This window comes from Lagopus muta, chromosome Z, assembly GCF_023343835.1.
Source record: "Lagopus muta isolate bLagMut1 chromosome Z, bLagMut1 primary, whole genome shotgun sequence".
NCBI classification, from domain to species: domain Eukaryota; kingdom Metazoa; phylum Chordata; class Aves; order Galliformes; family Phasianidae; genus Lagopus; species Lagopus muta.
In genome coordinates, this window is record NC_064472.1 from 14,650,657 (window position 1) to 14,663,653 (window position 12,997).

The window sequence follows — 12,997 nt, forward strand, 5'->3', positions numbered from 1 at the left end:
TTTTAGGGAAACATGAAGGAAACACTCAGGTGAAACTGATACCGGCGGCTCTCTGTGGGTGGGAGAGCCGAGTTTCACTTTTAGAGCTTCTCATGCCACAGACCTCTAAGCTAACAGCTCTGATCCCAGACAGAGCTGCAAAGACTGAAGCAGACACAGCTCCAGGCAGACACCCCTCGGGAATACCCTCGTCCTCTTTTAGGAAATTAAATCACAGAAGTAGGTAAGTGCAATGGTACTCACTTGGGGATGTAAGGCTCACTGCAGCCGCCAGCACAGCCAACGCAGTGACAAAGCTCACATCCATTCCTCCCGGGGCCACGGGTACACTGCAGGCAGGTGCAGGTGTTTCAGGAAATGTCCTGTGGCTCCTGTCTGCCAGGGAGCGTGGCTGCCAGGGCCCCACCCTGCAGCAGCTCGATGCTGGCCCTGCTGTGCAGCAGCACTACCTACTACCTGTATCCCTGCTGTCTGTAGCCTCATGCTTGCTTTGGGCCCTCCGTGCTCCCCTTGCTAGGGTTGTTCTCCAGCAGCAGAGGAAACGTCTCCATAACAAACACTTGCAGAATTAAAAAACAAAACAAAACAAAAAAACACAAAACAAGAAAGCACCTTTGCTGTTAGATACTGTGTCTGTGTAACAGCTGTGTGTGCAGCACTGTGGACAGCTGGCTGCAGCAGAAACAAGCTTAAAAGGTAGGCCGATGTGAATCTGATGAGGTTCAACACAGCCAAGTGAAAGGTGCTGCACCTGGGTCAGGACAGTCCCATATATATGTACAGAGTGGGAGAACCCACTGAGAGCAATCTGCAGAGGATTCTGGAGTCCTGGTGGATGAAAAGCTGGAGTCACACTGAGCCAGCAGTGTGCTTATGGCTGGAAGGCCAATTGTACCGTGGGCTGAGCAGAAGCAGGGTGGCCAGCAGGGAGAGGAAGGTGACCATCCCTTATGCTCTGCCCTCATGAGGCCCACCCTGCAGTACTGCGTACAGGGGCCCCCAGAGCAAGAAAGACATGGAGGTGTTAGATCAGGTTCAGAGAAGGCCACAGAGGTACTCAAAGACCTGGAACAGTTCTCTTGTGAAGGACGATGAGGGAGTTGGGCTTGTTTAGCTTGGAGAAGAGAAGGCTCCAGGATGGCCTATTTGTGGCCTTCCAGCACTTAAAGGGGGTGTGTAAGCATGAAGGAAGTCAACGTTCTACACAGTCTGATAGTGATAGGACAAGGGGGAATGATGGGCCCTGGCATAGGTTGCACAGAAAAGCCTGATCCCTGGAGGCATTCAAAGCCAGGTTGGATGGGAACGTGGGCAGCCTGAGCTGGTGGTTGGCAGACCTGCCTGTGGCAGAGAGGTGGAAATAGATGTTCTTTAAGGTCCCTTCCAACACAACCATTCTGTGATTCAGAGAGGCGCAAGCTGGAGAAGCCCTGTGCCAGGCTTGAGTTGGACAGCTGTGCCTTCAGTGTGTGCATTCCCAGGGCTGCACTGTCTGTGCCCTAGCCCTTCTGACTCACTGGGGTTCTGGAGTAGTTTGGGGGAATACGGCAAGAAAGGAACCGCAGCTGATGTACATCCTCCATTCTTTCCCAATTTTTATCTCTGCAGCCCATTTCAGTAATTTTCCGTGCCTCAGTGACCTTCCGTGGGCATGGCTTTCCGTGGAGAAAAATAAAACAGTGTTTGGGGGTGCTTCTGTGGGCAGTGTCAAGAAAGGCCTGGATCATGCAGGCAACGGGAAAGTCGGGGAAAGTTTTCTCCTCTGCTTGACACAGTTCACAGGTTCCAATCTTCCAGTGCCCGCCTCCGAACGGGGGGCTGTAACCACTGCAGCCACACTGCACCACTGCCACTGCGACCTCCTGGGGCTGAACAGCAAAACTAGCCCAGGAGGCCCTAGGCTCCCAGCCAGGCTCACCTTCGCTCCATCTCACCACAGCACAGCAGTGCTTACTGCAGCGGTTCTTAGCTTCCGAAATCCCAGATCACAAGGTATAAGGAACTGCCAGCCTCAGAGACTTTAATCTGCACTTGAAACTTCCCAACACCAGTTTCACAATTCAGCCTAATAATAAATTAATATGGTGCAATCAAACTGATGGGCTATCATGGTTTAACTTTGTCACTCTTGGTTCCTTCTTGATGCTCTTATCTACGGGGGCAAGAGAGCAAGACGCCTGCAGAGCACTGTGCATTCAGATGAGAGCCAGCTATGTCAAGAGGGGAAGATTACATGCGCTACTTGGAGCACAATTTCAAGGAAGTCATTTGCATTGAAATCAACAGGCTGACTCATTGTCAGTAATTAATTACAATGAAAAATCTGTTAAAAAACTCAACTGCCACTGCAGAAGCTAAAGTAGCCCACGGTTCATTCATACCTGAGCTTAGGTAATGATGAGATTGTTAACAGCATTAATGCACTTCAAGGTAGCATGAAGAGGAACAAGCTGAATAAAAATAAACACAATGAGACAGGTGTTACTGAGGCAATATGTTAAATAAACTGCCTCAGTCAGTACGTATTAGCTTCTGTGTTCCAGCTGCTCGGTGCTGCAGCACTGGGTTACATATCCTCGAGGACAGCCAAGGCATTCATTCTGACACATGCTCTGCATGGGATCTCCAGATGCAGCTTTAAAAGGCTGGTGCAGGTTCACAGAATCTTAGAATCATGTAATTGCTTGCATTGGAAAGATCCCAGAGATAACCTGGTTCCAGTGCCTGCTCTGGGCAGGGCTACCACCTGTCTGCTCAGGCTGCCCAGGGCCCCATCCAGCCTGACCTTAAATATAGCCAGGGATGGGATATCCACAGCTTCTCTGGGCAGCAGTGCGAGTGCCTCACTGCCCTTTCAGTGAAAAATTTCCCTGACATCTAACCCAAATCTACCTTTTTTAGTTTAAAGCCATTTCACTGTGTCCTGTCACCTGCAATGAGTTCTCCCCAGAGCCTTTTCCCGGTTGAACAAGCCCAGCTGCAGTATCCTCAATAAAGCTTTCCTCTGCAGTCACATCGCACAACTTCAGCTCGTGTTTTACAACTTTATGTGCCACTTTATGTGCCAGTAATTTACAGTATGAAACCTAGTAGAAAAAAGGCAAAAGGTAAGCTGAAGAAACAACTCCATTTTATGACATCGGGAAATTCAAAATAATAATAATAAAGCCAGAAAACAATAGCAAATATTTTGCTATGATTCCACTTACACAGACAACCATCCAGCACACAAATAAATACCAGATTAGACCTGGTAGAAAATCTTTTCCCAGAATTGCACTGACATAGTTGACAGTGGCATTAGCTGCAATTATAGCTAAAGTGGAGGGGTTTATTGACATATTGGTCTGGATTGAATTCAAAGCTGAAATGAAACTGCTAACCTGGAGGCAGAAGGCAGTCATTCTTCTGCCTTGAGAAATAAAGCTAATTCTTGGTTTGGTCACTTCTTAGGTGACCAACAAGTACTAACTTGTACTTGTGAGTGAAGCGTAATGTCTTACACCTTTCTCCAGTCACTCAAGCAATCTGCCTTTTCTAGCTCACTCTTTGCCCCCTCAGCCTCCATCACAGCAGTGATGGTGTGGCACAGGAAGCAGCACCTTGTGCCCTGCCCCACCAACACAGCCCAACTCCAAATCCCAAGCCCTCTGCAACACTGGAGGGAAAACCAGGACTCAGCAGCCTTCAGTCTGCCGCTGAACTCTCAGCAGAGGGGCTGATATCTGATGAAGAGTAAAGCCAGTAACTCAGTTTGTGAAATTGGGATAAATCATGTTAAAACAACTTTGGACTGCAGCTATGTTCAGTAAGATGTAATTCAAACCTTTGTTTTTGGCTTACTGATAGATCCTGTGGGCTTCTCTCTAACTTTAGAACATTTTTTTGGTTCTGTGTTCCTCAAACCTGCACACAGTGCTCAAGGTGAGGCCAGACCAACGCAGTGCAGACTGGGACAACCCCTTTCCTCACCTAGCAGCCTTATCTCCTGCTCCAGGTAAATGTCCCTGATGGTAATGCTGCCCCGGCCCTGGTCCTCCTTTCTGTGCAGAGCTGAGGTATCCCAGCCTCTGCTGTGGGCTGGCACTTGGGGCTCTGGTACTATTAGGCATTATATCTGGAAGTGTCTCTACTGAACTTTGCTTTGTTTTTGTAATTTTCATCCTAGGTCCAGGTCAGTGCCGGGCACCTGCCTGTGGAAAAGACTGTGATCCCCCTCCCTCCTGACCAAGCCCCCTGCCTGTCGGTGTGGCTGCTGAAGTCATTGCTGACCATGAACAGTTGAACCCTGATCTCTTTCAGCCACTGTTTGTTCTGGGAAATTAAATTTTCCCTTGTACATCATCAAAACCTAATGAGTTCAACAAGGCCAAGTGCAGGGTGCTGCAATTGGGTCGAGGCAATCCCAGATATTTATACAAACTGATCTCCTTGAGAGCAGCCCTGAGGAGGACTTGGGAGTCCTGCTGGATGAGAAGCTGGACATAAGCAGTGTGTGCTCGGAGCCCGGAAGGCCAACTGTGTTCTGGGCTGCACTGAAAGAGGAGTGGCCAGCAGGGAGAGGGAGGTGATTGTCGCCCTCTACTCAGCTCTTGTGAGGCCCCACCTGCAGTACTGCATCCAGGCCTGGGGCCCCCAGCACAAGAAAGACAAGGAGGTCTTGGAACAAGTCCAGAGGAGGGCCATTAAGATGATCAGAGGGATGGAGCAGCTCTCCTGTGAGGAAAGGTTGAGGGAACTGGGCTCGTTTAGCTTGGAGAAGAAAAGGCTCCAGGGTGCCTTTTCCTCACTGTGGCCTTCCAGTACTTGAAGGGAGTTATAAACAGGATGGGGAAGGACTGTTTACATGGGTGGATTGTGATAGGACAAGGGGGATTGGTCTTAAACTGAGTCAGGGAAAGTTTAGTTTATATATGAGGAGGAAGTTTTTCACAGAGGGTGGTGATGCACTGGAACAGGTTGCCCAAGGAGGCTGTGGATGCCCCATCCCTGGAGGCATTCAAGGCCAGGCTGGATGTGGCTCTGGGCAGCCTGGTCTGGTGGTTGGCAACCCTGCACATAGCAGGGGGTTGAAACTCGATGATCTTTGTGGTCCTTTTCAACCCAGGCCATTCTATGATTCTATGATTCTATGATCATCGTGCTCTGTGTTACCTCTCCAGCATACAGCTAGCACTGGGACCTTCCTGCTGCCATGGTGAACTTGTGCCCATGGTCACTAGCCCCCTCCTCTGAGGAGAGCTCACCCAAAACATATCCTCCCCACACCTTTCTGACTTTCCATTCCTTCTTTCTAAAAGGACACAAAAGAAATTCAGGGTGAAATTCAACAATGTGTTATACAGGAATGCATGGGCAGTACTGTAGCAGGGTTTGTGTTGTGATATCAGCTGTCTGCTTCACTGGGAATAGAATCACAGAATCATAGCATCAAAGAATCACAGAATTGTTTGAGTTGGAAGGGAGCCTTAACAGTCATCTAGTCCAGCTGCAATGAACAGGGACACCTACAGCTAGATCGGGGTGCTCAGAGCCCCATCCAGCCTGATCTTTAATGTTTCCAGGGACATGGCATCCACCATCTCTGGCAACCTGTTCCAATGCCTCATCACCCTTATTGTAATAAACTTCTTCCTTAAATCCAATCTAAATCTTCCTTCTTTTAGTTTGAAACCATTTCTCCTTGTCCTGTCACAGCACACCCTGCTACAGTGTGTGCTCCTTCCTTCTTACAGACCTTCTTTAAATACTGACAGGCTGCTCTCAGGTCTTCTCTCAAGAGAATTGTCCTCTTCTCCATACTGAACAGCCTGTCCTCATAGGAGAACTACTTCATCCCTTGGATCATTTTTGTGGATCTGATAAATGTTTATAAATATCTAAAGGGAGGTGGGAGGCAAATAGATGAGGCCAGGCTCTTCTCAGCAGTGCATAGAGATAGGACAAGGAGTAATAACCTAAAACTTGAACATAGATAGGAAGTTCTGTACTGACATGCGGAAGAACTGCTTTATGGTAAGGGTGATGAAGCACTTGAGAAAGTTGCCCAGAGAGGTGGAGTCTCCTATAGAGATATTGAAGACCCAGTTGGACCTACCTCTGTGACATACTGTAGGGTACCTGCTTTAGCAGGAGCTTTGGACTCAGTATCTCCTAAGGTCTCTTCCACCTACTGAAATTCTGTGATTCTTACGCCACCCAGCTTCTACCAACAGTGGGGGTTGCTGTGACCCTGGAGCAAGACTTTGCTTTTGTTGAATGTCACGAGGGTCACCTGGGCCCACTGCTCAGCCTCTCTAGGTCTCTCTGGAGACCATGCACAGCTTTTTACAAAGATGAATACTTCATCAAATGATGGAAGGCAGACAGACCAAAATTCTGGGCAGTGAAAAGATGTATGAGCTAGGTACTGAGCTAGGTACTGAGCTATCCTTGTCCACAACACCATGATCTGTGTGGGGCAATTTTTGGCAACTCATTCTGTAAGATCTGATAAAATTGAAGAATCATAGAACCCTTAAGGTTGGAAAAGACCTATAAGATCATCTAGTCCAACTGGCAGCCCATCACCACCATGCCCACTAACCATGTCACTCAGTGCCTTGGACATCTCCAGGGACAGTGACTCCATTGCCTCCCTGGGCAGCTTCTTCCATGAGTTTCATGAGTTTCACAAGTCCAAGGAGAATGGGAATTACCAAAATTTTTTGGGGAAAAAAAAAGTCCTGTAGGCCTGTTTCTTAAACAAGACAATAAATAAATAATTTTGTAGAATCATAGAATGGCCTGCATTGAAAAAAACCACAATGATCATCGAGCTTCAACCCCCTGCTATGTGCAGGGTCGCCAACCGCCAGACCAGGCTGCCCAGAGCCACATCCAGCCTGGCCTTGAATGCTTCCAAGGATGGGGCATCCACAACTGCATCAGTACTGACATGGGGCATCAGTACTGCAGATGGGGCCTCACAAGAGCTGAGTGGAGGGCGACAATCACCTCCCTCTCCCTGCTGCCCACTCCTCTTTCAATGCAGCCCAGAACACAGTTGGCCTTCCGGGCTGCAAGCGCACGCTGCTGGCTCATGTCCAGCTTCTCATCCACCAGGACCCCCAAGTTCTTCTCCACAGGGCTGCTCTCAAGGAGATCAGTTTGTATAAATACCTGGGATTGCCCCTAATCAAGTGCAGCACCCTGTACTTGGCTTACTGAACTTTATTAAGTTTTCATGGGCCCACTTCTCCAGCCTGTCCAGGTCCCTCTGGGTGGCTTCCCTTCCTTCCAATGTATTGATTGCGCCACTCAGCTTGGTGTTGTCTGCAAACCTGCTGAGGGTGCACTTGATGCCATTGTCTGTCACTGATTAAGATGTTGAAATGTTACTTGTTACCTACCAGACGTAGAACAGACTGTGTAGTTGGTGAGATCACTTGGTAAGGGGCTGTGTTATTTGTAGTTGTTACGCAACAGCCCACACATGTGATTGGAATCTTCCTGCTCTACATAATAATGCACCTGCAGCTCTTATTCACTTATACCAGGAAGAGTTTTGTTTGCTGAGTTTGGTTTGATTTTTTCAAGATTTTTATTTATTTATGTATATATATATATATATATATGTAAAAAATTCCACTAAAAGGAACGCAGTCACCACATATTCCTTGTTTGTGCTCCATCCAGTCCTCCCTCGGACACGCTGCTGCAAGTTGCATGCTGGGGATGGGCACCCTGACACGTTCCCCAGGTGGATATGCAGCTGACTGCTCTCCAGAGGACATCTCTCACCCCCACTGTCATCGCCTCTGTCACTGCCTGCCCTCACACTGTCCAGCGGTTCCTGTCCACTGGGTACCTGGATGGGACAACACTATCACACATTTGTATTTACCAATGTGGGGCAGCAAGGACATTTACTTTGGCAAGTGAATTTATTACCTTAGTTCCTGGCATTACCTGTTTCCTGGCTCTGGAAAACTGTTTGCAATAGCAGCTCTCTTTTTGTAGCTCTTAAGCCCTGGACTGTTTCATCATTTTGGGCCAGCTAGCAGGAAGTGAGTGATTGGCTATTTAACCATGCAATTCCCTGCCTGGAAACACCGAGTTTGAAATGAGCTCCTCTCTAGAACCATGTTTTTTCTTACAAAACTGCATTTCATCCCAGCTTTCCCCATCTAGCTCTACTTCTTCCACTTTGAAGATTTTATCTTTGAGCACACTTATCTGGCCCATTTTCTCTCTCTTTTTTTTTTTTAAGCAACACTACACCTTTTAATGTATGTTTCAATTGTTATTTATTTATTTCTTTATTTATCTGAAGATTAAGTAAGCACCTAGTGAGATTACTAATGCATGTAAAGCATTGGAAGATCAGGGTAGCTGAGCTAAGTGCAGATGACTCATGGAAACAGCAATCGAGAGAGAAAAGAGCACTTGTCGGGAAGAAGTTTTACTCTCAGTTTTACTGTGATAAATTAAGAAGGTATGCAACTTCTGATAGCATTAAAATGTTCTTTATGCACATCCCAGGACACTTCTGTTCAGCTGTTTGTATTTGGAGAGCAAGCAGTAACTAACAGAGGAGGTCTGACTAACACCGTGAGCCACTGTCACTCACGCCCTCAAAAGAAGTGGCTGTCAGGCAGCAGACAGATTGGTAATGCATTTTCTCCTGTATACAAACATGGAAAATTTTATTGGAAACTGTTCTCATTACACAGGGAAAATCTCTATTTGTTGCTTTTCCAGATGTAATTACGTCAGTGCGCCAGATCAGCTAGAACCTGAACTGAAAGCTCAAGCTTTCATCTTCATCAATAAGGTCACTTCTGCCAGGGAAACTGGCATGCTGTCCTTGCACGAGTAAACTCCTTTTGTGCCAGAGAAACAGCACTCCCTACCTCAATCAGTGCTGCTCCTTCTGAGATGTGTCCCCGCACCGCATGGTGCAGCAGCAGCAGCAGCAGCAGGAGGTCACTAGCAGGGCACTCTGCTATCATCGCCTCACTCACCTTCACCTATGCACTTGAAACCTTTCATCCTTCATGGGAGCACTGTGTGTACACTATCTGGCAATGCAAACACTCTCTAAAGGGCAGTCCTCAGCAAGCCAGAGAGGTAGAACAGACAGGTATAAGAAAAGTACACAAGGTGACTCTGTCCTTGATATTTTGGATTTTTTTTTTATACCCTGTTCCATCATGTCACTGTCTTCCATGGGAGATGCACCTATGGTCTTCTGCATAATCACTTTGGGCAGATTCTCATTGAATACTCAGAAGGTGCTGAGTTCAAGGCATTTTCTACCTTCAACAAAATACCTTTTGTACACAACTGATAGCACGTTTGTAAACAGCTGCTGAAGACAAAAAAACATTGTTCAACTTTTTTTGCAGCCATTTGTTCATTGGAAGGAGAGGGAATGCCAGTGTTCTTGATGACTACAAAGACACTGCATTTTTTTGCCAACCCAGACATCAGGGAACCAAAGAAATGTGCCAACATTAATCTTCTTGAAATAAAGCAGTGAGAGTGTCATTTCCTTTAAACTGAGTCACAGTCAGACTGGTATTCTTATCTGAGATGAAATCACAGGGATATCATGCCTCATAGGGAATCTTCTCCTTTTTTCCAGAGGACAGAATTTTCTGTATAGCAGATGACAGTTTTTGCACTCAGGAAGTGCTGAAGAACATAACCCCACACCACAAACCAAAGTCAGGGTTCCCCTTTGTTAATGCTGCCCGCTCCTTCTGTGCACTGCGTGCGTAGGGACAGCAGCTGCACATCCTGCATACATCTTGAGAATAGGCAGAGTGAGTCTGCTGAAGTAAAGGACAGAGTGACCCCGACCTTCATGGATGTTGTAAATAACTGACGGCCTTGTTATGTCAGCTGCCTTGGTCTTCTTTCTTTCGCACTGCTCCTCTATCAGAACTCTCAGCCACCAACCTTTTGGGCTCTCTTTGAGATTTGTTGTGAAGGAACAGAGAAGAGATCTAAGAAACCACCCTGTGAAACATACCTGTTCAGGAACCTCTGCTGAATGCTTTGCAGTTCCTAGGGGGAAAAATGACTAAAACTGAAATAAGATCACAACCTTGGCAGCACGAGGAATGCCCCAGGTACACTGACAACATTTATTGGGCAAAGAAACAGTGTCTGTGATGTAAATAGCAGCAGAGCGTATAGTCTGACTTACAGAAGCAGGCTGCTTATGCAGATCTACTGCTACAGATGTTTTCTGCCAGTTGGTTTTGGTTAAACATATCTATTTTTGCAAACAAATAGATTTAAAACTTTTGTTGAAAGGAATATAGCATCATTTATTTTAATTAGTTCTCAATATTCTGAACATTTCCTTAAAATTGGATTAAACGTTTTGCTAAGTAGTAGTATAACATACAAATGCAAGCACTGCTTATCTTTAATGTTACAAGGTATAAGCAAAATAAAGCAATTCTACAGTGCAACATTCCAATTTACAACTCAGTGTAGATAACACGGAATTTGAGGAATTATAAGATCCAAAGGTACAAATTCAATATTTTGAGGAAAATCTTACTCCTGTTTTCTTCTTTTTTCCTTTCTTTCTCTTTGTAATAAATACTACTCTCACAGTACTTCCTTTGTTCCAGCACAAGGTCTGCCTGCAGCAGAAAACAAAACTCAACCTGTGGGCTTGAATTACTGCTGACCAAAGCCTGTGTTATGACACAGTCTCACATATACTCACAGTACCAGATTTCTTCCGCTGTGGCTAAATTTATGTAACTGACATAATTTAGATCAGTTGAACTAGTTAACATGAAATGTACTCTTCAAATGTATTTCATCACCTACTTCAATTTTGATAGCAGCTGATGTAGCACATCCACGTATACATTCAAAATTAACAGCATGCTAACATTTTGGAATGCTGTGTCCAGACGCGGAGTCTTCAGTACAGTAGGAGAGACATGGACCTGTTGGAGTGTGTCCAGATGAGGGCCACAGAAACGATCCGAGGGATGGAAGACTCTCCCTTACGAGGACAGGCTGAGAGAGCTGTGGCTGTTCAGCCTGGAGAAGAGAAGGATGCAAAGTGACCTGAGAGTGGCCTTTCAGAATCTGAAGAGTGGGGCAGAAGAAGGAAGGGGATAGCAGGGTCTGTTGTGATAGGATGAGCAAACTAAAAGAGGGAGGGCTTAAATTGGATGTAAGAAAGAGGTTTACTTCAATAAGGGTGGTGAGATGCTGGAACAGGTTGCCCAGGGAGATGGTAGACAACCTGTCCCTGGAGACATTCAAGATCAGGCTAGACAGGGCTCTGAGCACCCCGATCTAGCTGTAGATGTCCCTGTTCATTGCAGTTGGACTAGATGACCGTTAAAGCTCCCTTTCAACTCAAACAATTCTGTGATTGTTATTTCCTTCAGATTGAATTTTAGCCCCTTTCCCTCCATGTCTCTTTCTTGGACTTTATTTCCATCTGCATTTTCCATTTTCCATCCTCAAATAAATAAATAAATAAATAAATGTTTTGATTTAATTTGAACGTTCCTTGGAGCATGGCATCTATGATGAGGAATTCACTTATCAGTAACTGATTGAAGGTACATGGTCATTAATACAACATACTTTACTGCAGAAAAACTGTATCAGCAGTTCTGTGTAAATAAAGATTAGATTTTCAACCAGAATGTAGCCTGATAAGAAACATGTTCATTTTGTCTGAGAAGGCCACCAGGAAATTAAAAGCCATCTTGTTTCTGGGGCACTGGGGAGAAGAAACATTCAAACATTTTAAACTTGGCATTGGTTCGTACCTACTTTTTGTGATAGATACTCAGTAGAGCAGGAAAAGAAATCAGCACCACCGCTTTATTAAACTTCAAAAGTACAACTTCCTAACATGTGGAAATAGTTCAGATTAGTGCAACAGATGAACAATAATTTAGTGATATGTAATGCATATTGCAAATGAAATTACTACCTTGAGTTTGGTAAGAACTTTTTGGTATAATTCACATAATTTTGGTACTTCATTTATACTGTATGCGGTCAAAAAGAAATTCATTAGGATGCATTCTTAGAGCTGATTTGTTTTTGCCATAGTTTTGCTACATTTGGTGGTTATCGGTGTTGAGCTGAGAAATCAGTACAGCTGAAATGCAAAATACGTAAGAAAACGCAGAAATTCATTTGTAATAAGGAGGTGCCCTAGGGACTGAAACAAATATTTCTCTTCCCTGCTCAAATCTGGCTGCCCACAAACTACAAGTCAGCTCACCTTAACAAGCTGTCCATGGCCTGAGATAAAGGCAGGAGACTGACTTGTCTGTTCAGAGCAGAGGGAAAAGAGGTCACATGTGACAAGTGCTCTGTACTGTCCTGAACTCATTTCTCTATGTGGCACTCATGTATTGCTGCAGTTGAAATGGTGTAAGAGCACGATTAGAAAAACTGTTTTGGAATGCAGCTGAAAATAATTGTTAAAAAATCTGCTAGAAATTCAGAAAAGCAAAACATGTACTTTTAAATCACTTGAGATCTACATGTCATCAGTTCTTTCGGCATAGCAAGAATGATAAATCATTTCAAGTGAGAAGCAAGCATCTCACAGTACAGCATCAGTCAGTATAGCTGTAATTTAGAAAAGAGAAAGTGTAATTCTCTACTTTATGCCGATATACATTTCACTTTGCAGCAAACATGGATAAACCACAAATAAGACAGGAATCAGGAACACAGAAGATGTTTGTTCTACAGCATTGAAATGATCACTTCTGGCAGAAAAGATACTCATTACTTGTGTTTCACAGCCTGAAGTTTAAAATGGAGTTCAGAAGTAAATGAGCATGCAGCACTCCTCCTCCACTAAATCACCACACCTTTGGATAAAGGACAGATATTCAGTTCCTGCTTTGAGAGCTGTAATGCCAGACACTGCTGACACTGTTTCTGGGAAACTTTCACACACTAAGCAGGACAGAGATCCACAGTGACAATATTCCCTTGAAGG